The sequence below is a fragment of the Mastomys coucha genome, unplaced genomic scaffold (assembly GCF_008632895.1).
Source record: "Mastomys coucha isolate ucsf_1 unplaced genomic scaffold, UCSF_Mcou_1 pScaffold22, whole genome shotgun sequence".
Classification (NCBI taxonomy): Eukaryota; Metazoa; Chordata; class Mammalia; order Rodentia; family Muridae; genus Mastomys; species Mastomys coucha.
Genome location: NW_022196905.1, coordinates 217,108,324 through 217,133,983, shown reverse-complemented (window position 1 = coordinate 217,133,983; position 25,660 = coordinate 217,108,324). Strand labels below are relative to the sequence as shown.

The 25,660-nt window shown below is 41.8% G+C and overlaps 1 protein-coding gene and 1 pseudogene across 6 annotated transcripts in view; both read right to left on the bottom strand.

Annotated features, from left to right (window-relative positions):
• Nucleotides 1-25,660, bottom strand: part of Slc10a7 (solute carrier family 10 member 7) — a 233,262-nt gene that overhangs the window by 120,011 nt on the left and 87,591 nt on the right. The window lies entirely within an intron of this gene.
• LOC116070756 lies at nucleotides 15,219-17,507 on the bottom strand (annotated as a pseudogene).

Genomic DNA, 25,660 nt, shown 5'->3' with positions numbered 1-25,660 from the left:
CATGGTGGCTCACAACCATCTGTAATGGGATCAGATGCTCTCTTCTGGTGTGTCTGAAGACAGCTACAATGTACTCATATACATAAAATTAAAAAAAAAAGAAGAAGCCTCAGGTTCCAACCCAGTACCTTAAATGAATAAAACAGTGCAAGCTTTCAGGTGTTTGACTTTGCAGTTGGTCAACAAGGAATGGAATGAACTTTGATATGATACATAACCCTAAACATACACACATATGTACATACAGAGTCTATTAATACATACGTGAGATTTAAAGACACAAAACTACTCATAGAGGTTAAGCCGGCATATTTTCACTTTTTGTTTGTTTATTTTGAGACAGAATTTGTCTGTGTAGCCCTGGCTATCCTAGGACTCACTGTAGACCAGGCTGGCCTCGAACTCAGAGATCTGCCTGCCTCTGCCTCCTGAGTGCTGGGATTAAAAACATGTGCCACCACCCAAGGACCTCAGTTTGAACCCAGAACCTAAAAAAAGTTGAGAGAATAGAAATGACCGTACAAAATTGCCCTCTGACATCCACGCCCAAACAGATATATCACAAACACCATACAAAAGTTAATAATAATGATAATGGTTATAAAGGTGAAAAATATAAAAGCAAAAAAGGTTTCAGTTTAAACTAATGCAACTTGAAAAGGAAAATCCAGGAAAGATTAATCTATTCTATTAAGGTGTATACATATGAAGCAAGAAAGGACACATGACTCCAACAGTAGTACTTGGGAGGTGGAGGTAAGAGAACACTGAATTCACAACCAGCCAGGCATCTCAGGGAGTGTCAGACCAGCCCGGGCTATATGGCAAAGCAGCAGCAGCAGCAGCAGCAGCAGCAGCAGCAGCAGCAGCAGCAACAAGAACAAGAACAAGAACAAGAACAAGAACAAGAACAAGAACAAGAACAAGAACAAGAACAAGAACAAGAACAAGAACAAGAACAAGAACAACAACACAGCTCATCCTGCCAACAAAGTGTCAGGATGTGGGATAATGGGAAAGCTTTGTGATTACAAAAGGAGAAGTAAATACTATACCTTTTGGATCTACAGAGAAAATTTGTCTCGCTCCGGAAAGTACATGTAGATTATGTAAATGCATGTTCTTGGTACCATAGCAAGCCGTTACTGCTGTTCGGCTTTAAATATATTTTTAATTGGTACATTACAATGTGTATATAGTGCCAGGTGGTGGTGGCACACGCCTTTAGTCCAAGGATTCAGGAGGTAGAAGCAGGCAGCTATCTGTGAAGTTGTAAGAAGTGAGCAAACAGGGACATCTCATAAAAATACCGGGAAGCCAGGAATGTCCATTAAGCTTAAAGTCAGCTTCGGAAAAAGTTTACTGATTAAACACCCATCCCCAGGAGAAGCCCTAATTGTGGGGAGTAATGCCAGTTCCAGGAAATGTCACCAATAGGGGGTGGATCTCCCCCCACCCCTTCTATGTGCAACAGGTATCTCCTCCACACCTGGGGTACAAAGGGCAATGGAAACAGAGAACAATGAGCTCCACCAATGAGAGAGAACCAACTCATGCTGTAAACCTATGTTCTGGAAGGGTATAAAAAGGATCTCCGAATCTTATAAGTTCAAGGTCAGCCTGATTGAAGACAAACAAACCTGTCTCAGAAACACACACACACACACACACACACACACACCAAAAGCAAAAAAAGTTTTTGGATGCATGAACACATCTTAAATACATCTGACTCCTCAAAATGCTTACCATTTCTTTCTGGTAAAGCATTTGGAATACTTTCTTCTACTTCACTGAAGTACACAGAGCATCACTGTGTCTGATGGCTGCAGTGCTCGGGAGCACGGCTCATCTCTCCATGGCTCTTTCTCAGGCTTCATTACACGTCTCATATGCATATTATATACAATATGCCATTAACCTCTCAGTCCAGTGTCCCCCAATGTGCATACTGCAAATGTGTGAAGAGGAAAACAATGTCAGGTGTCCATTTGCCACGGTTCAAATCAATGTTTCTAAAAAGAGCATCCCGGACTATGGGTTATTCTTGTTACCAAAAGGAGGAGCAGTCCATGTGACCATCACCAAGGAAGGAAAAGCGTCAAGACACTGCTAAAAGCAAACAGAATTCTTGACCTCTCTGACCTCACTGAAGCTGAGAAATAAAGTGTATCTCAGCTTCTCAGCATAGTCCACTCAGACATTTGGAGCAAGGTGCAGAGATGGACTTCAAAGTGGCTAGTCAACTGCTGGGGCCTGAGCTACACAACAGGCAGATGAAGTCTTGTCTTCTCTAAGTCAATATGTCTTCTCTAAGGTCCCCAAACATCTCCACTTCTAATCAGTAGCTGTCACTAAAAGGTCTCATTAGGTGAAGCAAGTGTAATTAGAGCACCTTGCCCTCCCAGGTTATGTCAAACCAAGAGGGCTGGAAGGTTCATAAATTAGTGCCAATTCTCTCTCCCTCTATCTACTTCCAATCTGCTGTGGGGGACAAAAATTGTATTTGTACACATTAAGACAAAAGCCCAATGGTCCTGCAAAATTAGCCTAAACACTAACTCTGGCTACCTGAAGGTTTCTCTACTCCATTATGTGTCTCAGAAATAAGAGAGATAAAGTTTGCCATCAATAATACTGAGCCTATCTGCTGAATCCCACAGATTCCAAGGCATGAATAATTTAACCTCTTGTGGGAATTTTGTCACGGTGGAAATACAATGTCTGCAAACGGAGTTAGGGCATGTTCACTGTGATCTATTCTTGTGTATGTGCAAAACTGCTATGCTCATCTACAGAATAATACAGGCTCTGCTGTCACTCCACAATGTCTGAGATATAACATGATGGTGTTAGTTAGATAGTGAAGAGTGAGCATCATGCAGTCATTATACCTACAAATTAAAGGGACTGGTAAATGAGCTTTATTTCAGCTCCTATGTATACCTGCCACTCCTTGACATGGAGATTGAATGGCCAGAGGAAGTAAAGAGAAGAACATGTTGGTCATTTCCTTATAGGAAAAGTGTGTGTGTGTGTGTGTGTGTGTGCGTGTGTGTGTGTGTGTGTGTGTCTAAGGGAGCGAGTAGGTGTGTTTGTAGTGTATATACAGATAAAATGGTCTTGCACATGTACATTTTTTGTTGCTGTATGCCCTCGGAGGATACAATTCTCTAATTACACTTACTTACCTAATGAGAGTTTTTAATGCTGATCCTGACTAGAGCTGAAGATGTTTGGAGACCTTAGAAATAATGTATCGACTTGCAGAAGACAGTTGAACAGCCACTCAAAATCCAGGTATACACACACATACACACATACATAACTATGACCCTCAGATTTACTGAAAAAAACTGGACGTTGCCAGGGTCAATTATGCCATTTACTGTTTATTGTTGAAAAACTATTGTATGTACAGGTGGCATAGCTATTAGCCAAAATTAATGGCTATTAGCAAAAACAGCCACTAAGATTTCCTAGGGGTGTGTCTTCAGAGATGAGCTAAATGGTATAGCTGAATTGTTTTTGTTTATTTGTTTGTTTTAATTTTGGTTTTGGTGATTGAAACCCAGGGTCTTATACATAGTCAATATATACCTATCAATGAGCTACATACATCCTCAGCCCAGCCCTCTGATCTTGATGGAAATTTTAAAGATAATTTTCATACTAAAGTCTGAACCCTCTTTCTAAGTCTGAAATCAAATGCTTTGGTTCCTGGTAAAATCTTTAGACTAAACCATTAAAGCCTCTTTAAAAAGCCCGCAAGGTCTACAAGACACAGCAGTTCCTGCAACCTCTACATTATCCTAGACATTCTCAAGACAGAGGCTTTACTTTACTTCTTTGAAAACATCCCAGGAATCCTGCTCCAGGCCTTTTGAACAAGGGTTCTCCCTTCTAAATAAAGCCATTACTTTAACTATCCATGGGAAAGGTCAACCACTCAGTTGTCCAAGCCTGAATCTTTCCTCTTACCCACCAAAATTTAGCTAAACAACAACCAAGTTAATTAGATCCCATCCTAGTAACAATTACTAGTACTAAATGTTCCTACATGTTAGGTCCCACACCCTACTTTTTAAATATTTCTTTTTTTCTTGTTTTGGTTTTCAAGACAGAGGGTTTCTCTGTGTAGTCCTGGCTGTCCTGGAACTCACTCTGTAGATCAGTCTGGCCTCGAACTCAGATCTATCTGCCTGCTTCTTCCTCCCAAGTGCTGGGGTTAAAATCATGTGCCACCACCAACTGGCTTTTGCATACATTTTAAAAATTGAACTTTCAGCCAGGCAGTGGTGGCACATGCCTTTAATCCCAGCACTTGGGAGGCAGAAGCAGGTGGATTTCTGAGTTCGAGGCCAGCCTGGTCTACAGAGTGAGTTCCAGGACAGCCAGAGCTATACAGAGAAACCCTGTCTTGAAAATACCAAATAAATAAATAAATAAATAAATAAATAAATAAATAAATAAATATGTGTGTGATGGTTTGAATATGTTTGGGCCAGGGAGTACACTATTAGGAGATGTGGCCTTGTTGGGGTAGGTGTGGCCTGGTTAGAGCAGGCATGGCTTTACATCCTTCTCCTGGCTGCCTGGAAGCCAGTCTTCTGGCTGCCTTCGGAACAAGAGATAGAACTCTCAGCTCCTCCAGTTCCACATCTGCCTGGATGCTGCTATGCTCCTGCCTTGAGGATAATGGATGAACCTCTAAACCTGTAAGCTAGCCCCAATTAAATGTTGTCCTTTATAAGACTTGCCTTGGTCATGGTATCCATTCACAGCAGTAAAACCCTAATAAATACAAGGTGTTTGGTCACAGTTTATGGATGTTGAAGGATCCAATGGTATGTCCTATGTACTAAATTCTCATTTACATCACCCAATATTTGGTTAGATCTATCATGCAATTCTCTACCTAGTGTTCTGGGGTTGACTGCTGGTGCTAAGGACATAGGATGAAGAACTGCTTCCTGAGGGATAAATAAGTTATGGGAAACTCAACAACGATATAGAAAAAGGCTAATTTATGATGCATTGTGTTAACAGAATTCAAATGCTAAATTTGGAAAGCTAAAATGTTATAAATTACAAAGTCCTATATCAAATTCAAACATGTCTACACTCAGTATAATAGGTTTTAAAGATGGAGCATGGGTCTTCTGGGAAGGTAATGTAGTATGAGTACCTACAATAAGAGCAGTTATCTAGGGTAGCTTTTGAAAATTTAGCCATGGGTGGCTTTCACAGAGAGGGCTGCATGGTGCCTAATCCCAATTTCAAGTATGAATGAATGAATGTAAAAATCTTGTCAAAATGTTACACATAGTCAAGATAAGATTGTTCCAAAAACATACAGAAGACTGAAATAAATTCCGGAATCCTTGCATCTAGACTGAGGCACCATTACTCCGCATCACTGGGAGAATCTAATCAGAGTTGACAGCAGATGTTCTTCAGCTTAGTACTGAAGGTCAGTTCCACTGACCTTGGGACTGGTGAAAGTCAGCCCTCCATCTCTACTCACGGTCCACGGTCACAGCACGAATATAAGCCCCATTTCATTATTTTTAGTCTTCTTTTCTACAACGCTCTTCGTTAATATTTATTCCCAGAACAACAACAACAACAACAAAAAGGTTTTGTTTCACCTTCTTCCTTTCTACAACATCATGAAAAATATTTGGGACAAGTAAAACTGATACGCCACCAACTCCTCAGGTCAGCATTTTTATGACCATAGTTCTTTTCTGCACCCTGGGCTTGCAGCACTAGCACAGCCCATTCTGTGGAGCATGGCACACAGCTAGCGTCTGCCTTTCTGTGGGGTATGTAGACCTTAGTGTAGAAAGTAGACACTGGATGAGCTCATGATTACATGCCTAGTTTTAACAAAAACTATTGAATATAAAGAGAGAATTTAATAGGCAGACTGCTTCAGAAAGCTTCTCTTTGGCAGTGTATTAGTGAAGAAAGTCAACCAGGCCCGGACATGAGCAGACAGAAACAAGTACCATGCGATCCAACAACAATGAGGAATAACTTGGAATGTTTCAAAGATGTATTCATTCGGACTCCCCTTTCTTATCATTGTGGTCATATTTCTCCATACATCTACTCATAATAATGTAAAGAGTATATATTTTAAAACATGTCTCAGACATTAGTGAATTTGGGGTATTGCGGATGTTTAAAGAGAACCTCTACCTCTTCCATAAAGCCACTGCTGCTGATTATCTTCCTCTCTCCACTTCTGAATGTCCACTCCATGTTACCACTGCATCTGTTCCGTCCCGCACTGCCTTATTCACACAGCTTCTGATGTCTTGTACCTGATACATTTATATGTACATGATTCCACTTTTTAAAACATGTACTTATTCTTATTTTACATGTATGGGTGTTTGCCTAGATGTACGTATGTGTATCATATACTTGCAGTACCTACAGGGATCAGAAGAGAGCACTGGATTCTCTAGAACTGGAGCTGTGGATGGCTGGAAGCTGCTATGAGGGTGCTGGGAACCAAACTGGGGTCCTCTTCAAGAGCAGTCAGGGCTTCTTAGTCGCTCAGCCTTCCTCCAGCCCCATGTGTCTTGCTTTTTAAAGCAGAGATGCGCTGTGGCAGAGAACTTTTCATCTCATTCCATGCTGCAGCTCTCTAATCCTTGTGTCTCCAACACTGCTCATAACAAATATACAGTCCAGTTCCCCAACAGACAACGGTGACCGCCTCTGAGTGGAGTTCAATGACAATATAACGTCTTCCCAAATACACTAAACATACCCTCATGTTCAAAATGAATTGATTTAGATGAAAAATCAAAACAAATGAATGCACAGTGTACAGCTTGAATCCCTCCCTAGAATGTTATTACCTTGGCTAGTCAATATTTCTATGCATCTTCTATCTTGACTTTCCATTTGACTTGTAAATAATTACATATGCCATTTGTGTTTTTATTGTTTTCTTTATTCCTTATTGCTTGCTCGATTTGAATCTTTTAGAACTCAGCACTCATAGAAGTCAATGGGGAGTCTTCATATACATAAGCCAAGACAGGCTTTGAGTCTGAGAGTCTGAACATTCTTTTTGTTGGGAATGACTCTTGGATCAATCTCATTACAGAATACCCATAGGATCTACATCCCATCCTTCCAACATGACTTATCCCTCCTCTCTGGCTCAGACTCACCTTTGAAAGGTTCCTTTTCACATGTACCTGGAGAATATTACTAAAGTAAGTAGATTCTGGTATTATGTGACATATTCTCCAACTGTATCACACTGTCTGACTCAACTCTGGGCCCACAGACAGGCTCCAGCATCTTACATTTTAAATAAAGAGATAACTAATTAAACCAAAGTCACTCAAAAGGCTCAGAAAACAGGATGATGCTAGGCATAAAGTCGACCTCACTGGAAGGTGGACATTTAAACACAACCTTTCCTATGATGGGCATTCCACTAAAAGCTCTACATAAATGAATTGTTTTGTGCATTCCAGTATGAAAGCCAAAAGCTCATGAGAGTAGAAAGGGTTGATAGTTTTAGATTACATTACTCTAAATAAAGGAAGGATTGTTGCTGACATTGCCTTAAATATACTGCATGGTGACATGTGTTTGAAGGAATTACAGTTGTGTGGCACAAGTCAAAATCAAATTTATTTCAATCAACTACAGTATATTTTTAAAACAGAAAAAGCACATTAAGATACAAATATATAAAAATGCCTTTATCAACTTTACTGTTTATGTACAAAATTTTAAATCTTTGCTTATTTGCAAGTAAAAAATATGTACATTGGTAAAACTGTGAGGTTGTATGTATACTCACAAAAAAGGTGATTTCACACATGAAAAATTCCAGACCACTACCTCCTCAAAAATTTGCTGGGGAAAAAAATAGTAGGGAATGATAAGCCCCTTACTAAATCACTACGAAGTGTTTAAACCCATAAAAGCAAAAGTAACTGAGATTTAGACACAAATAACCAAAGAAAGAGAAGAAAATAAACAGGAGAATTAAGTCAGACGTAGTGCCAGCTGAATTCAGACTTAGAGAGTTTACAGGGCATTAATCTGATATATGCTAAATTAGGTTTTCAAATTCTATAATATTTGATTTCTTTTCTAAAACTGGTTTACCCTTAATCCCAGAAGTTTTCCCTTAAATGATAAACTACAATTCTAAGTGGGATTTCTATTCAACCAGGAGTGCTGTTGTTGTTGTTTTAAGTATTTATGAATCATATTTATGATTTTATCCTCCCTAAACATTACTTTTGACTTTAATAAAGTCAAGACTGATGTAAGAACTAAAAGATGGTTTACTGTGGATTAAATAATACTCATTTTGAGGCAAGGCCACTATTTGTCAACTAAAATAATGTCAGAAAAGTTTTCAGACATCTGAGAATTCTTTCCAACTTTACAACAACAAGCTGTGGCAAAGCCACCATGAATTTCAGAAGATAAATCAGAAAATACAGCCCTGATAGTCCATACAGCTGAGCACGGCCAGCGTTAGACACAGCCCGGATAGGCACACAGCTGCCAACAGCCTGCCTTAGAACACAGCCCAATAGTGCACAGAGCTGAGCACAGCCAACTTGCCTAGTCTTCACCAGAGCATGTCCTTCAGCTTGAATACAGGTGTATAGTCTGGTCTGCACTAGGGTGAGTTGGGAAGCTGGAAGCTTTTCCTTACACCCTGATTCTTGGGACTTCTGATCCATTTCTCAACTATCCCAAGTTCAAGGCACATATGGGGCTAACCCACAGAGCTCTGTCATTACCACTGTGTTCATACTGAAGCAGTGTTGATATGTCAGCTCCATGAGTTGCTGAAGAGCAAATAAAAGACTATGAGCCAGTACTCTGGAGGCAGAGGCAGGGGGATCTCTTTGAGTTCAAGTCCAGCCTGGTCTACAGAGTGACTTCCATGACAGCCAGGGCTACACAGAGAAACCCTGTCTCAAAAAACCAAGACCCAAAACCAACCGAAGAAAAGACTGCCTCAGGATGCCAAGGCAATCATATTACAGTGAGTAACCCTGGTGTGGCTTTAAAACAGGAGCAGAAGAAACACTCTCAAGAACTCTCCAGTAGGGAACAGAAGGTGAAGAAAAAAAAAAAAACAAGACAAAACAGTAACAAGGAGTGTTACCGATACAGCATCAGTATTTTCTGCAATGAGACCCAATCAGAACACAAACCTCTTAAGATTACCCCGGAATTCCTGAAACTATGTGGGAATGTACTGGTAAGCCAATTGTTAGTGGGTAAAGTAAGGAGAAAAGATTCTACTATATAGTGAAAAACATAGATAGATAAGTCTCTCATCATGAGTCTGTGTCCTACAATTTGACATTTATTTTGGCAAAGAAATAGAAATTAGGACAAAATAAAGAGCCACTTAGAGCCGGGCATGTGGCTCTAAGTGGTGGTGCATGCCTTTAATCCCACCACTTTGGAGGCAGAGGCAGGTGGATTTCTGAGTTCGAGGCCAGTCTGGTCTACAGAGTGAGTTCCAGGACAGCCAGGGCTACACAGAGAAACCCTGTCTTGAACCCCTCCTCTCCCCCCCCAAAAAGAGCCACTTAGAGAGGGTCCCTGTTACAAACACTTGTATACACACACACACACACACGTAACAAATAAGAGAAAGCCATTAGAGTTTAATGTCTTGGGTTCTTTTTTTCTCGTGGTTTAAGATATAATGAGAAAGCATAGAAGAGATTATTTACCACAAAAGACCAAGATCATAACAACCAGAAATACCAAAGCAGAGGCTGTAGTAGGTCCACCTCCTACCAACAGTGGGACATCTCTTGTAAGAAAGAGAGACAAGCATTGTGCTGGTAATCAGGATGTCCGTTGATTTGTTATAATGGGAAACTGGAGAGTAAAAACAAGGTACGTTTTAAAACTAGAAAGGAGTTGGGAGAGTCTGGTTGCACACTGTAAGGTTTAACTTCTACAAAGATTAGCCTATGTGTCCAGGCAGGATTTTATCAGGATCAATACAGAAGCAGGGTAATCACTCCAGGAATGGTCAGTGGTTAAGTTCAGTGACCAATGAAACCCAATAAGCAAGAGTTAACAGCATCTTTGATTTGGACACTGGCTGTAAATGGAGATGAAGAGATGGATCAACATAATATGCACTGAAGGTATCCAACAGGATTTTCGGATAGAGGAGATGTAGGGGTGGGGTACAAAGATAAAGAAGAAGTCAAAGACCCCCCTCAAGGCCACATGTGGTGAGGCCATTAGTTGAAAAAACGACATGCAGGCAAAGGAAAAACTAGAAATGGGAAATCAGTATCTCTATTTTCATATGGTAAGTTTGAAATGTTAATCTAATATCTCGGTTATATCAGAATAGGCATTTTGATATTCAAGTCTGCCATCTAAAGGAAGAGTCAGAGCTAAAGAAGTCAATTTGATATTTCACAAAAGGCTGCAATTGGATGACTTTTCTTAGAGAAATACCAGATATAGAAAAGGGGCCAAGATCACAACCAAGCACAGGGATGTTTTAGCTCTCAGGATACCACACAGCAGCTCCTGAAGGAAACTGAGGAGCAGCCAAGGACACAGGTGGGGGTCCCAGAGAGCTCATGGAAATGGAGGGAAACAAGCTATAAAAAGCTCCAAGGGGTGAGGGATCAATAAGGCTTAGGGGCGCCAAGGGTTTGAGAGAAACAATGACTAAGAAGCACCCTAAGAAGGTGGAGGTCAATGGGATCTTGCCAGGAGCAAGATGCCACCAAGAGTGACGAGTAGGACACTGTTTCAAACTGTGCCTCTATGAGATGTGAACTAGAGCAGTAAGCAGCTGGGGTTGGGTTGGGGGTGGGGAGGCATGACTCATGAGACCAACGCATGATCCAGTTTATAGCCAACCTGCTTCTGGCTTCCAGACACCACAGAAATGCAATGCAAGGGATGGAAAGCAAGAATCTCAGGTGTTAGCTGAACCATTGATACAATAATCACCAAGATTCTTACTAACCATCTGCATCATGCAAGGCTCCATATTAGAAAGGAACTAAAAGCATGTGCTCAGAGTTTTAGCACAAAGCCAGAGAGTAGTATCCTAATCTTGGACTTGTAGAATATTTCCAAAATTTGCTCACAGAGAACCAAAACACTGAGGTAAGTAAGCCTCAGATCCTATGGAGTTCCTGCAGTTCACACCTCAGAAATCCATCACTGAAAACCAAAACAGTGAGGTAAGCATCAGGTCCTATGGAGTTCCTGCAGTTCACACCTCAGAGATCCATCAATGGAGAATGTAGGTAAGAGTACCTATCATGCCAACTAACCAACCACACACACACACACACAGAGAGAGAGAGAGAGAGAGAGAGAGAGAGAGAGAGAGAGAGAGACGTATACAACACTTTTACAGAGACATAGAAACACACAGGCAGACACTACACAAACACACTACACAAACACAGACACATAGACCCAGACACACATGGGGGGGGGGGTTGAAGGGAGGGAGGGAGGGAGGTAAGGAGGGAGGAGAGGGAAACAAAGATAGAAATAAAAAGGACACATCATTAGTCTGGCCTTCCAGAAACTGAAAAAGAAAATAGGAGAAACAGACAGCAACAGCATACTCACATATATAAAATAATTAAATCTTTATTTTAAAAAAAAAGAAGTTTTAAGCCCCTACTGAGACTCAAGGCTAGCTTTCAGCTATAAAACAAACAAACAAACAAACAAACAAACAAACCTCTATATAGTGCCAATATACAGTGGCATGGAGTAAGTATTTCCATCCCAAAAGGGAGAAGTCAGGAGATAACATGGAAAGGAGAGAAAAGCAAGGCCAAACCCAGCCGGGCAAACATTAACCAGCAGTTGCAGGAAGCCACCCTGTGGGCTGGATAACTGTACCATATGCAGCCCTTCTCTCTGGTCACAGCTCCTTGGTGTCTGCACTTGGCAGATGCTCCATTCCACATTCCTGGGATCTCAAACATCCTGTAACCTCCAGGGCAACTTAGACATCCCCCTTCACACAGGCACACAGTAGCTCAGGAGCTCCAGGAAAGGGATCTGACCCTGCCATACCCAGCCTGTCTGTCCCGGTTGTCTTTGGAAGTTCTGTTCCATCCTGCATGGGCCACAATTTTTATGTTCTGCATGCTTCTAAGTTTAGCAGCACGTGGACAACACCAAGCTCTGTAACCAGCTTGAGATACAACTGGCTACACAGTCAGACATCACAGCAACAAAACCACTTCCCGGCCAACTGTCCTCGGCCTGTAGCTGCAGCTGCCTCTGAGCCTCTAGAGGCCATTTTGGCTGACCCAGGGGAAATTACTTTCCTATCTGGCAACCCTCCCCCCACCTCTCCATCTCAAAGGCACTCTAATTTCAAAAGAAACTCTTTCACATGAGCTCTTAGCTTATACCCTGAAATCTTTGATGGGAAATGTCTTACCTTTAAGCCACGTTGCAACTGTCCAGTTGTCCACTATTTCTCTTGAACAATAATCTCTTTTTGAAGAAAAATTATTGCCACAGTGCCTGTTCAAGCTCCTTCTTCAAATTGCATGTTTCCTACAATTTCCACTCTACTATTCTCTGAGTTTTCACTATAAATCTGTTTAAAAGCAGCCTTAAACAACCTGAATGCTATGTTGTTTTGAAATTTCTTCCATCCAATACATTAGCTCTCCCTGGTAGAGTATGTCTTCCTGTCTAGGGCCTCATGAGCAGGCCTTCACTCTTTTGAAATCTCACCAAAATGTCCCTTATTCTCAGCTTACACTATTATAAGTCTAATCTAGCTTGTAGCACCTAATTTTTCCACAATCTGCCTGTAAGATGGTTGCAAAAGCCTATAATTCTAATCTTTAGGTTTATCACAGCAATGATCCTACTTCTTGGTACCCATTTTCTATATTAATTATTTTTATGCCTGTCTATACTGGCTCATGGTTTCAGGTCCATCATGCAGGGGAGGCATGGCCACCAGTACAACTCCATCCTTAGTATCAAGGTTTGCGACTTCCTCATACGAAGGAAATAGATCCAAACTGGGGATGGTTACAACCTTCAAGTCTACCCTAGACTCAATGCCCTAAAAGTTTGCAAGCAGTGACCCAGGGAGCTGGAGAGATGGCTCAGCAGTTGAGAACACTGACTGCTTTTCCAGAGGACTGAGTTCAATTCCCAGCAACCACATGGTGCTGACAAACATCTGTAATGGGATCTGATGCCTTCTTTTGGTGTGTCTGAAGAGAGTGACAGTGTACTCACATTCATAAAAAAATAAACAAAACAAATCTTTAAAAAGAAACCTTGGACCTGTGAAGGACATTCTACAGTGAATTCATAACTAAAGACTACGTACCCAATATTTCTACATCTATTCACTGTCTAAGGGTCTTGTGATAAAGCATACCTGGAGGTTTCCACTTTCTAGACCAGAGAGTCCTAATAGTTCTCTATGTCCTCTGATGTCACATCCTCCTCTCTCGATGAACTGATAACCACAAGAATGACATTTCCTGAGTGTCCTGGTTTTTTGAGTGCTACCATAACTAAGAGTCAGAACAATGATGAAAATGAGATTTGAGGTAGAGTTACAGACAAGAAATCAATGTGGAAAACACTATCAGTTTCATCCAGGGTGGGGGAAAGTATTTAAACACACGCATCTCAGGACAGAAGCAACTTAAAGACAACAAAGAACTGAGGATTGTTTGAAAAACTAGAGGGAAAAAGTTCTTTTTATTTCTCTGTATCTTTATCTGTGTATCATATGTATTTTGTTGTGATTATAAGTCTAATGGCAAGTGCTCAAATATCTTGTATATTCAAGTTATGGAAGGACTAGTGAACAATTAGTCTATTATCTTTACTAATTTATTCTCAAGTCTGTGTGATCCAGAGGGAGCATGGCTCCCTGCCAGTGCCACCTCTGAAACAATGCAGCACTTTGTTCATGTATTTTACATTCTTCAAAAAGATACTTAAATTTGTGGATTTTGAAACAAATAAATTTGGGGAAGAAAAGTATGATTTCTCCCAAAGCTCTCTGTGATACACACTACATACTGCAAGGTGCGTTGATAGTAAAAGGAGTTCCTGGAAAAACAGACGACCTCAGCACGGCAAAAAGGGGGACTGGGGTACCCCCAAACTGTTCAAAAGATCTGAAAGGCCGCTTTGAGTGTGAAGCAGTTAGCATTCAATAATGCCTTAATCTTTGAAAACTAGATGAAGCTGCAGCGCTTCTCTCTAACCAATAAATAACTAAACCACCTATATACAATTGCAGAATTCTAAATAAAAGTTTCAGAATGTACTAGAATTTCAAGAATCTAAGCAAAAGCGTTCTATAGCAACTTCAGATTTTCTTTTGCTTTAAAAATGTTGTCTTACAGACCACTGGTAATGCCTAACACGTGGACTAATTTCCCATTTCTACCTTACAGCCTACATCTGCTTACTATGTCCATAAAGACTGAAGCACTACTTACTGTGTCCATGAAGACTTCCTCCTTCCCTTTCCTATGGCAACCATGATCCTGGGATTCAACTCTTATCTAATATTAGGGGTGACTCCAAGAGCCTCCTGAAATCCTAGTTGACTCATGAAGAGAGATAACAAGACAGCTTACTAGCAAAGCCTTTCCCTCCTCAATGGACCCCCCACCCCACCCCCCATCATGAATAATGAGCCACTGCTTAATGCCACAGCAGTCACATGAGGTCAACAAGCATAAGAGGCCAACACCGGAGTAGGAGGATGAAAAGAGCAGCCAGGGACTCAACATGACCATCAAGATCATCAGCTACCTACTTCCTGTAGACTTATAAGGAAAGAAGGACGTCCTCCTCCCCAAAATAGCTAGAAGGGTGTACACTAGTGTATGGAAGATCTTAAGTAAGTCCTCAGGATTATTTAAATTTTGAGAAGCATCATACAGAGTACACAGCGCTTTGGTCTACCAAGATCACCACCACTTTGTGCCTTAGAGAGTCACATCCATAAGGTGGTATTAACTATTGGACTCTTTATCTCAGAACGGAAAGCCCCCCCAAGAAAGCTCAGCATGTTATGGCAACACTGAATATTTATTCCATATGTGTATTAATTCCTATCACCTTCATAAATTGTGTATGTGTGTTCATTCAAAAAAGTCAGTGGACTCCTTATTGCTTCTGGGGTATAGGGCTCAGGAGCTCTTGTGGAGCTGGGTCCATTTCATGTTCACCACCACAGGCTTCTAGCTTCGAGGGATGGCACTGGCCCTGTGGATGGCTGCCATACACAGATCAGGGCAGTACTTGTCCATTCAGATCACGTGCCTGATGCTGCTGAGGGTGGCCCGAGCATTCTTACTGATGGTGGTCCTCATGTAAGAAGTAACACGTGTATTAGCAAGAAGCAGACGTTGTGGGCCTTTAGATTATTGGTCTCGGTGCTGTGTGTCTGCTTATTTATCTTGATCAAGAAACTGGTGCAGTTCCGAACAACTGGTCATCCATTACAGATGCTCAGACATGGCAGCAGCCAGAGACTGAAAGGGAGCCACCTTCATAAATTCTTAAAGGATTTGATTAGTAGTAGTAAAAGACAAACGCTCTGAACTCAAAGATTGGGAACAAATGCATTTTCAGATAGACCCTTCTTTACTTTTGCAATTCAAATTTTAAACCGGTAAACAAAACAGGAATTTTAAATGGTAATTCAACCATTTCCGATGTATCGGACACACAGAGAAAGGAAATCTTAATGGTCATGTACAGGCAGGACTCTGGACTGTTTGGGTGCTCTGAAGGCACTGTACCTGTCGGAGTCCATCTGTGGAGCGCGCACCTGTAATTCCAGCAAAAGTCAACCCAATCAACAGCACATTCCAGACTGCCAGAGCCAAACAGCAAGACTCTGTCCAAAAGACCAAAATAAGAAAGCAAACAAAACAATAAACCAATGGTTCTCAGCCTGTGGGTTGCCACAGGTAGCATCTCAGATATTTACACTACACTTCATAACAGTAGCAACATTACAGTTATGAAGTAGCAATGAAAATAATTTTATGGTTGGGGTTTACCACAGCATGAGGAACTGTATTAAAGAGTTGCAGCATGGGAAAGATTGACAACCACAGTAATAAAGCAGTGTTTCTCAATAAAAGAAAAGCATTCTCCAAAAGTACACTTTAAAAAATTCTACAATGCTGGGCAGTGGTGGTGCACACCTTTGATCCTAGTGCTTGGGAGGCAGAGGCAGAGGCAGGTGGATTTCTGAGTTCAAGGCCAGCCTGGTCTATAGAGTGAGTTCCAGGACAGCCAGGGCTACACAGAGAAACCCTGTCTCAAAAAAACAAAACAAAACAAAACAAAAACAAAAAGAAAAAAAGAAAAAAAAAAGACAAGACAAGACATATCTGTGAGCTCTCTGTTAAAAACAGAGTTAGTCCATGCTAGGTTAACTGATGTTCTAATAACCAGCCAAGAATCTGAGAGACAAAATTGTTCCAGAGGTTCTGAGCTGTAGGAGATCTTTCTAAGCCTTCAAGACATTATGGTGGAATCAATCTGAGGGCTCACATGAAGTGATAGCCTTTGCTATGGAAACAGTTGACCTTAACATTTCATCCTGTGCCTTCCAGTGAGGGTGTGGGTGGACATGATGGATCCAATGACACTATTTACCCACCTTAAAATTTCCTTGGTTGCCACAGAATATCTCATAAGACAGCTCACCTGCTTCTCACAGGAACCCAGCAAGGCTGGCTGGGTGACATACTCTAATATGGCCCCCTTAGATAAGAGCCAACAAGGATCATTGTTTTATAGGACTTGCCTATAGTCCTAAAATCAGTATAGAGTCAGAAAATGAGCCACAATATTCTGATTCCAAATCTAATTATGTTTTTCTCTCACATCAGGGGGCCAATTAAAGGTAACATACCTAAAGTCTCTTTCCCAAGTCTCCAACTACCAAGCCAACTCAAACCCACACTAATCCACAGATATAACTCCGCAGCTTCTGGGGTAGTTCCATGAAATTAAAATGCCTGTCCAGCAGAGACAGGGTTTCCTGGAGTGAAAGTTACTGCTCAAACACAAAAGTCGACAGTGTTCCTACAGGGCCCCACACGCTCATATGGAATCTCACCACACTCTCCACATGCTCATATGGAATCTCACCACACTCTCCACATGCTCCACATGCTCATATGGAATCTCACCACACTTCCCACATGCTCATATGGAATCTCACCACACTCTCCGCACACTCATATGGAATCTCACCACACTCTCTGCATGCTCATATGGAATCTCACCACACTCCCCACACGCTCCACATGCTCCACATGCTCATATGGAATCTCACCACACTTCCCACATGCTCATATGGAATCTCACCACACTCTCTGCACACTCATATGGAATCTCACCACACTCCCCACATGCTCATATGGAATCTCACCACACGCTCCAGGGACAGGCAGCATTGCTACCCTCATTCATGGAGACAATCTGGACCAGGAGATGCTGAGTAACTTGTCCACAGTTGCGCTGTTTATCAAGGATGAAAACCAGATTCTTATCCAAGACCTTTGCCCTTTAAACCCTTGATCCTTGGGCTCCTAGGTCTACACATTTGTAAAGAATGAGCCAAGACTTCAGTGGTTTCAAATATTCCTTTGAATCTCAACATAAAAACAAAATGTAAAGGTATTGTGCTGTCCATAGCTTTTCTATCTCTAAGATGAGGGTTAAGCACTTATGCTGCCTTTTTGCAAATGTGTCCAACCTCTCTGGTACTGTGAAAAGGCTGAATCTCCGACAGCAGGTGCTGTGACAAGACCATCTTCTGTGATATACTTTTTTTATAACAGAACTTGTGGATGGATAAGGGAGAAGAAACGGTTCATTTTAAAAGAGATTCTCTAAACCCTACCTAGAAAAATTACCATAAAGGCACTAGAGGGTGAGGGTGGAGCGGAGCACACAGTGACCTCGGTGCTATTTTCTGGTTTATCTTTAGTGGCTGTTATTAAAAAGAAAAACAAATGAGGGAGAAGAATAATTCTGATTGATTTATATTGTTATCTATTTTTAGATTGTGTGTGTGTGTGTGTGTGTGTGTGTGTGTGTGTGTGTGTGTGTGTGTGTGTAAGGGAAGAAAGGGGGTGGGGAGAGAGGTGGGGGCACATCATTGTCTTGCTGGGCTATAACTTGTAAACTGAAGTTCATTTTGTTTGTCAAGTGCAGATGAAAGGGAGAAGGAAAGAGACAGTTTAAATGTAAGCAGCACCCTTTCCCTAACTCCTGAACTAGTGCACACAATGAGATGAATAATTCAGCTGCCCGGAACTTCATGTGTGCAAAGCAGGGCTGCAGACCAGGGGCATTTTCACTTCGAATTTGTGTCGCCTTTAGTCAGCCCACTTCATCTGCATTTCTAACACCTGCTTCCTCAGCTGGGAGGATGTTGCTCCTCCATAATCACCTCTTATCTCCATTCTGTCCTGGCTAACAAAAGATTCCTTCATAGAACACAGTTACCTGCCTAGAAGAGAGGGGGAGCGGGGATCCTTGGGAAAACACTCTGCTTTATCTTATAAAGGAACATCTAAAGCATAGTATTTATAAATGGTCACACTTTAGAGTCTATATAAATAAATATGTGAAACATCGCTGCTGTTTCTAACAAAAATGTCTACTTCTTCTGCAATGAGTACCTGTTCAGTGCAAGCAGAAGGAAAGAAGTAACTGCAAAGACGAATCCGATTTGTAAAATTTGCGGTTATCCCTTCCAAGTTTAGTATAACTACATTATTTGTATTAACATGAGAGGGGTTTTAAGCTTAGCCTGTGTAATATGGTTGGAGTGAAGCTACCAAGCAAATCAACACTTGGCAGTGGACTTGAACTCAGCCTTCTGTCAACAGTCCCTATGCACATGACCCACCCACCGTGTGCCACAGCTGTCTGTATGCAGAGCAGCTAGGGCTGATGCCTTCCCACACAGAAGCGGTCTGAGGGGAGTAGCTGGAGAAGACATGGAATAACACTGAGCACTTTTGAGCCTGCCATCAAATGAGTGTCTTTTCTTCAGAGAATCTCACTACAATACAATGGTTTCATCTGTTGTCTGACTCCTTTGTACGCATGTAAACTCCATCTGGCTGCTCACTACTGTTCCCCAAGACAACCTTAGCAACAGGCACAAAGAAACACTCAGTAACTATCTCTTACCCAAAAGCTCAACTCCCAACCGTGCTAAATTAGACGGGAAACTGAAGGGGCATTTATATTTGTCTCTCTTCCTCTCCCACCTTCTCTCTGTCTCTTCTGTGTGTGTGTGTGTGTGTGTGTGTGTGTTGGCGGCAGTGGCCATGTTTTGCTTTCTCCAGACAAGGTTGTTCTGTGTGGCCTGCTTCTGCCTCCTAGGTGCTAGGATTAAAGGTATGTATCACTAGGCTTGCCTTGTGAGTGCATTTTTATTTTGTATGTGCACACAAGATCCTACCTGCCAAGGATTGCCATCAGACAATATTTTCTGTATAAGCTGACTCCCTCAGACACCAAACAAACAATCCTTTAAAATATCAAGACATTTCATTCCAAATTTTAAACACATATATCATTTAAACACATAGCATTTATCTCTTCATCTACCTTTAAAACTGGGCTTCACATAATTTAATCAATTACAGATGCTTTGTAATAAAAAAAATTATGTATTAACCCCCTGTAAATGCTGTGGTGTAATACTGTGACCTGTTGGGGATTCATGACATTGGTAGAGCTTGTGTCCCTGGAACCATTGGATAGAGGGCTGCAGGCTCAGATCCACATCGAGGTCCTTTCCTGCTTTCTCTTTTCAGAATCTCACTTTCTACCACTTCCTCACTTTAGGCTCCTGTACCCATTAAGTTGTAATTTACTCTCTCGATGAACCAGAGGTTGTTAAAGCAATCTTACATATCAAATAAAATCCTGTATCAGAAATTTGAAAATATTAAGGTCCAAGTATCTTTCTTGTTTGGGAAGCCACTTCTAAGGCTCTCTGAAGCCTTTAAGATGCCACAGATATATAAAACATCATTAAGTAAACTTCATTAAGAATCAGTGGTTCTTTCTGTAATTGAATCAATACCATAATGCTTTGAGTTTGTTTCTCAAGTATATTAAAAATATCTACCACAAACCACTTGCAGTATGAATATCCATGATACAATGTTGAACTCATTTTAATCTGGTTTGAAATGGAATGAACAGTGAATTCATGAGCCAGAGACAAGGAGCATTATGTAAATACAGGGGAAACTCAAGGTGTGCAGCCATGCCCCGCTCCCAACACATTCCTTGTAGCACCACCTCTCATAAGGTGCTTTCTAGGTCTCTGGACTCAGGTCTCTGGACTCAGGGAGGTGGGCTTCTCTGCTGGGCACTTTACACACTGTATCATCAGGTGCAGGCAGAGGGCAGCCCAGCCTGGCTTGCAGCCACAAAGGAAGAATGATTAACTCAGAGCAGGAGAGGAACCAAAGCCCAGTTAGAAAGCGCCACAGAGCAGGCGTCACTCACTCATTATGAAAGCAGAGGCCTGAAGCCCCCCACACCCTGAGGGCAGCACATCAGTGTGCACTTAAGGCGTGGCTAATGCACAGGGCTGTCCACCTGAGGAGAGCAACTGGAGTCAGCGGCAAAGATGAAGCATAGGGCATTTCATAAAACTGAGAGAATAGAGTGTGTCCAAAATATTTTTATTCATACTAAAAATTTGTTTAAACAACTAAAAAGTGGTTTAAAAGATTTCCTCTGGGGTTGGAGAGATGGCTCAGAGGTTAAGAGCACTGACTGCTCTTCCAGAGGTCCTGAGTTCAATTCCCAGTAACCACATGGTGGCTCGCAACCATCTGTCATGGGATCCGATGCCCTCTTCTGGTGTGTCTGAAGACAGCAACAGTGTACTCATAGACATAAAATAAATTAAAAAGAAAAAGTCTCCAATTTAAAAAATAAAAAAAGAAAGTTTTTAAAAAAAATTTTTTTTCTCTGCTCTGCAGAAAACCCAGACATTGTTGCCTTTCTCATCTGATGACACTTGAGGAACTCAGCGGGGATGCAAAGGAGACACTACTCTGGCACTGAGAGAACTCAGGTCTCCAGGTCTCAGTGGTGGAAGGCGGGGATACACAGATAAGTTTAAAATTCCAATACGCTTTCTGAAGGAACAGGATATAGAAAAGAACCTGGTCTAGACAAGGAGAATCACAAACACCTCTCAGGGGACTGATGCCTATGCTGAAGCCCAGGAGGAAATGGAAGGCCCCCTGAGTACAGGAAACCATGGGAGCATCAACTGAGTACTGGGAAAGGTGGAAGCATGCCTAGAGGCCTCGGGAGGAGCTGCACAGTCTAGACCAAGGCACTACAAGAATTCATTTCCATCACCTCCCTGTCCTGGCTCTTCCTTGGAAGCTGTGTCTTGTCCTGACCTATCCCTTGCTTCCAGACAGTCTCAGCCTGCAGCACTACGGGCCTGAAACCAGCAGGGCAAGGCCTATATTGAATTCTCTGAAGCCATGAGTGACAATAAATCTCTCCCTGACTTCAGTTTCTTATATCAGCCATTTTGTCACAACAATAAGAAAAGCAACTGTCATGGAACTTGTCAACTCTCTGTTCATTGCTCCCCAAAGCACTATTTTGTCAGAACTTCTGTAGCTTGCTCTCTCACCATCTGCAAGTATCTACTCAAGCGTTCTTAAATGAAACTCACAACTATCAGTTTATAAACAATTGCAAGCCCTCTTTCTTCATTTTTCCTTATAGTCATAGACCATCCAACAACTTTCCAACCAATAACATGGCAATCCTATAAGATCATATGGTCCGCTGACACCACAGCCACCAACTTTATAGAAGCACACTCTATGCTGATGTTTATACCAAATAAAAGCCACTGACTGCGCACTTCTCTGTGAGGCACAGCTCTTTTCTCCACGTGACATACATAGTTTGAAGTATTAAACTAAAAATGCTGCTTCTTCTACTCTCACTACAATGTGAGCTCCACACAGCTCCACCCTTTGTTAACCGAACGAGCTGGTCAAACTACTACTCTTCCAGAACGGAGGTCATAGGTAAAAAGGTGGCACAGGGGAAATATGAAAAGGGGGACAAGGAACAGGCCACCTACAACTTTAAAATGATACTGGCATTTATCTCAAAAGAAATCCATTAAAGGACCTTAGATAGAAATATGAGACTGTGAATCTTTTATTATGCTAACTTCTATATAGAGAAGAGGGCAAGAGAGACGAAGGGGAGCTTGGCTGTGGCCCAGTGGCAGAGTGCTTGCCTGCCATGCACAAACCCTGGTCAGAGTCCCCAGCATGTATAAACTGGGCATGGGAGCACATGCCTACAATCTGGAAGAAGAGACAGGAGGATCAGAAGCTCAAGGAGATCCTTGGTCACATATTAAGTTCAAAGACTAGCCAGGTTATAGAAGACTCACTCACACATACACACATACATACATACATACATACATACATACACACACACATACATGCATACATCTATGTCTACCCCCATCCTTGGATTAATACAAGTTTTGGGGTCACCCTATGTGACAGGGTGTACACCACTAACACATAATGATATAAAAAAAGAAGACATTTGCTCATCTTATTACAATTGGATTTAAAGTTGTCAACACTACCCCTTAAAATGTAAACATTTCTTTCCTAAGCCTTTTCCCTCTGAAGAAATGGGAGATTAAAAAATGTGCTGATATAAGGACTTTGAGCAAATCCTAATGATGTAGGCACCAAAACATAATTCAGTTCGAGCTTTCAGCTTATAAAAACATATGCTGGAACAAGGTCCATAAAGGTTAGGAGTCGCCCAACTTTCTGATGTCCTGTGGCTGAGATCTGGCTGAGAGCGAGGTAGTGTGGAGAGAGATGAGGAGAGAAGCACTGGTGATTTAACCTCCGGTCTTCCCTTAAGGACGAGCATTTGTCACCTTGACAGCAGGGTGAAAGGTTTGCTTGAGCGTGCTTATAGCAGGGCTCTCTTCCCGCCTCCCAGGGGTCCTGTGATTTCTGAACAGACATTATCTGAATGGATGATGATGAGGGGAGGGAGGAGCCATAGAAAGGGCTGGGAGAGAAGAGAGGAGCCCAGCATAACTCAGAGCCTTCTCTGGAAATGCTGCTCCGGGGACCATGACACAGATTCACCATGTGCTGTTCCTCCTCCTAAGCTTCCACTTGAGGCCGGAATAATCAACTCCATAAATTACCGCAAATACTCAAACGGTGGCCAGTTAACACACGGTTCCCATCCCTAGCAATTACTAGAGTGTCAGAAAGCAAGAGTGCAAGGAATGAATTCACACGCACACACGCACACACATACACATACTCCCCAGGCACGCACACTCGCTCTACAAATCTCTCATCTTTGGGGTTAATAATTCTGATGTAACTGTCTGCTTCAGGCTTAAATCTAACACTTAAAATGAGCCTGATTTTCATTCTCAGTGATGATGCATAACTCAGATTAGCATTAATGTGAGGATGCACACAACTCACAAAAGATAACAAGATCTCTGTCCTTAAGCACTAAGGCACTCGTACTATTTCCACAAATGTGCAAAGGACAATTTTAAGTGACAATCATTCATTTCTGAGTATGTCATCATAATTTAATTTCAGGAAACATGGGTGAATACCTGTGTTTCATGTATTCCTGTGAGGGATGAAATTGTCAATGACAGTATTTTAACTTTTACTTTAAAAATTATCTTCCCCGAAATTGGATAAAATTACAATTATCCATTTTGTTTCAATATTTACTGGTTTAGCTACCACCGGAAAAAAAAAAAAATCAACATTTAACATAATGAACTCAACAAAACTGGTAGGGAAAGTTACAGAGGAGAAAGGTTCCTTAGGCAGCAGGCATGACACCCAAGTTCTGATCCCCAGCACCCACATAAAAGGGCAGCATGGCAGCAGCTTGTGCTTGTAACCCCAGGCAGGACTAGGGAGGCAGAGCTGGACAGAAAGAGCACTGGTTTTTCACTGGGCAGATTCCCAGCTATGTGGATGCTTCAGGGTCAAACAGTACTGAAGACATGAGAGATAGACCGCAAGAGTGAAGGCTGGGCCATAGAGAAAAGGACATCAGACCTGTGTGCAAGAAAGCGAACGAGAAGGAACCTCATAGTCTGTCTGCTAACAGATACCAGCCATGGCCGCCCTGCACAGTACCTCGCTGGCCAGTAGGAACCAGATAAGTGTGACATCACTGTTCCCAGTTTCATGTCCCTTACACTTCCTGGAACTTCTAACATCAAATGTTTCAGGTGCTTTCAGAGAAACTCCACAAGTAGAAATCTGCACATAGGCAACAGCAGTGAGGCTTGAAAACAGGAATCTTCACCTTGGGGGGCGTCCGTGTTGAAGAGTGAGCCCAGGAGAGAGGGGGAACATGGATGGATGGAGACAGGGAGACCCTCATCTACCTCAGTGTGCAGAGGGATGGATGCACAGGCCCAGAGGTGGGGCACAGTGCACTCTCACACTTCAAGTCTAGTAACAGAAAACCTGTCTTAAACAGGCAGAGACGTTAGGGAAATGCCGCGTTCAGGGATTACAGAGTTTTGCAGAGGGGTGAGTAAGAGGGCTGAGGTGATACCATTTCTAAAATAAGCTGGGCAGTAAACACAGCAGCTACCAATGCGAGTGTTCACTAGAGGCTCCGACACTGCTAAAAACGCATTTCACTAGGTTCAAGCCCAGTACTAAGCTGGCCTGAGCTTGCTACACCATTATTTGGAGGGATGAGGCAGGAGGATCAATGGTTAGAGGTTACACAATGAGATGTCCTTGTTTCTTCTTTCTTTTCCTTCTCTGTCACCACCACCATCATCATCATCATCACTACCAGTTGTGTAGCTCAGAAGTAGTACAGTGTTTACCTAGCACTGTCATCAGTGGACCTAGATTTAATCCCCATTATAAATAAATTCTATTATTACAAACAAAAAGGAAACTCAGTGGAAGAGTCCTTCTGTGACAGGACCTAGAGCAGAACTTCCTAACAGCAGGACTCAGAGCAGAACTTCCTAAGCCACTTTTCTAGTTATCACTAGAAACAAAATCAAGTTTATGTACTAACAAAGTGGATGTCCTTTTTATTTTAACATAAAGAATTAAATCTGAATATTTGATGCTAAATTTTCCTTTTTTTTTTTTTTTTTTTTTTTTTTTTTTTTTTTGTTGTTGTTTTTTGAGACAGGGTTTCTCTGTATAGCCCTGGCTGTCCTGGAACTCACTCTGTAGACCAGGCTGGCCTTGAACTCAGAGACCCTCCTGCCTCTGCCTCCCAAGTGCTGAGATTAAAGGCATGTGCCACCACCGCCTGGCAATGCCAAATTTTCAAGTTATTCTGAGTTGATTGTATTTAGACTTAACAATCATCAATTGGAAGAATGCCACTTTGCATAAATATGTAGCAGAGAATGGCAGAATATGTTTATAACCATTTTGGAAATTCTTCTTTCTTTTTTCTTTCTTTCTTACTTTCTTTCTTCTTCTTTCTTCTTTTTTTGTCCTTTCTTCTTTTTTTTTTT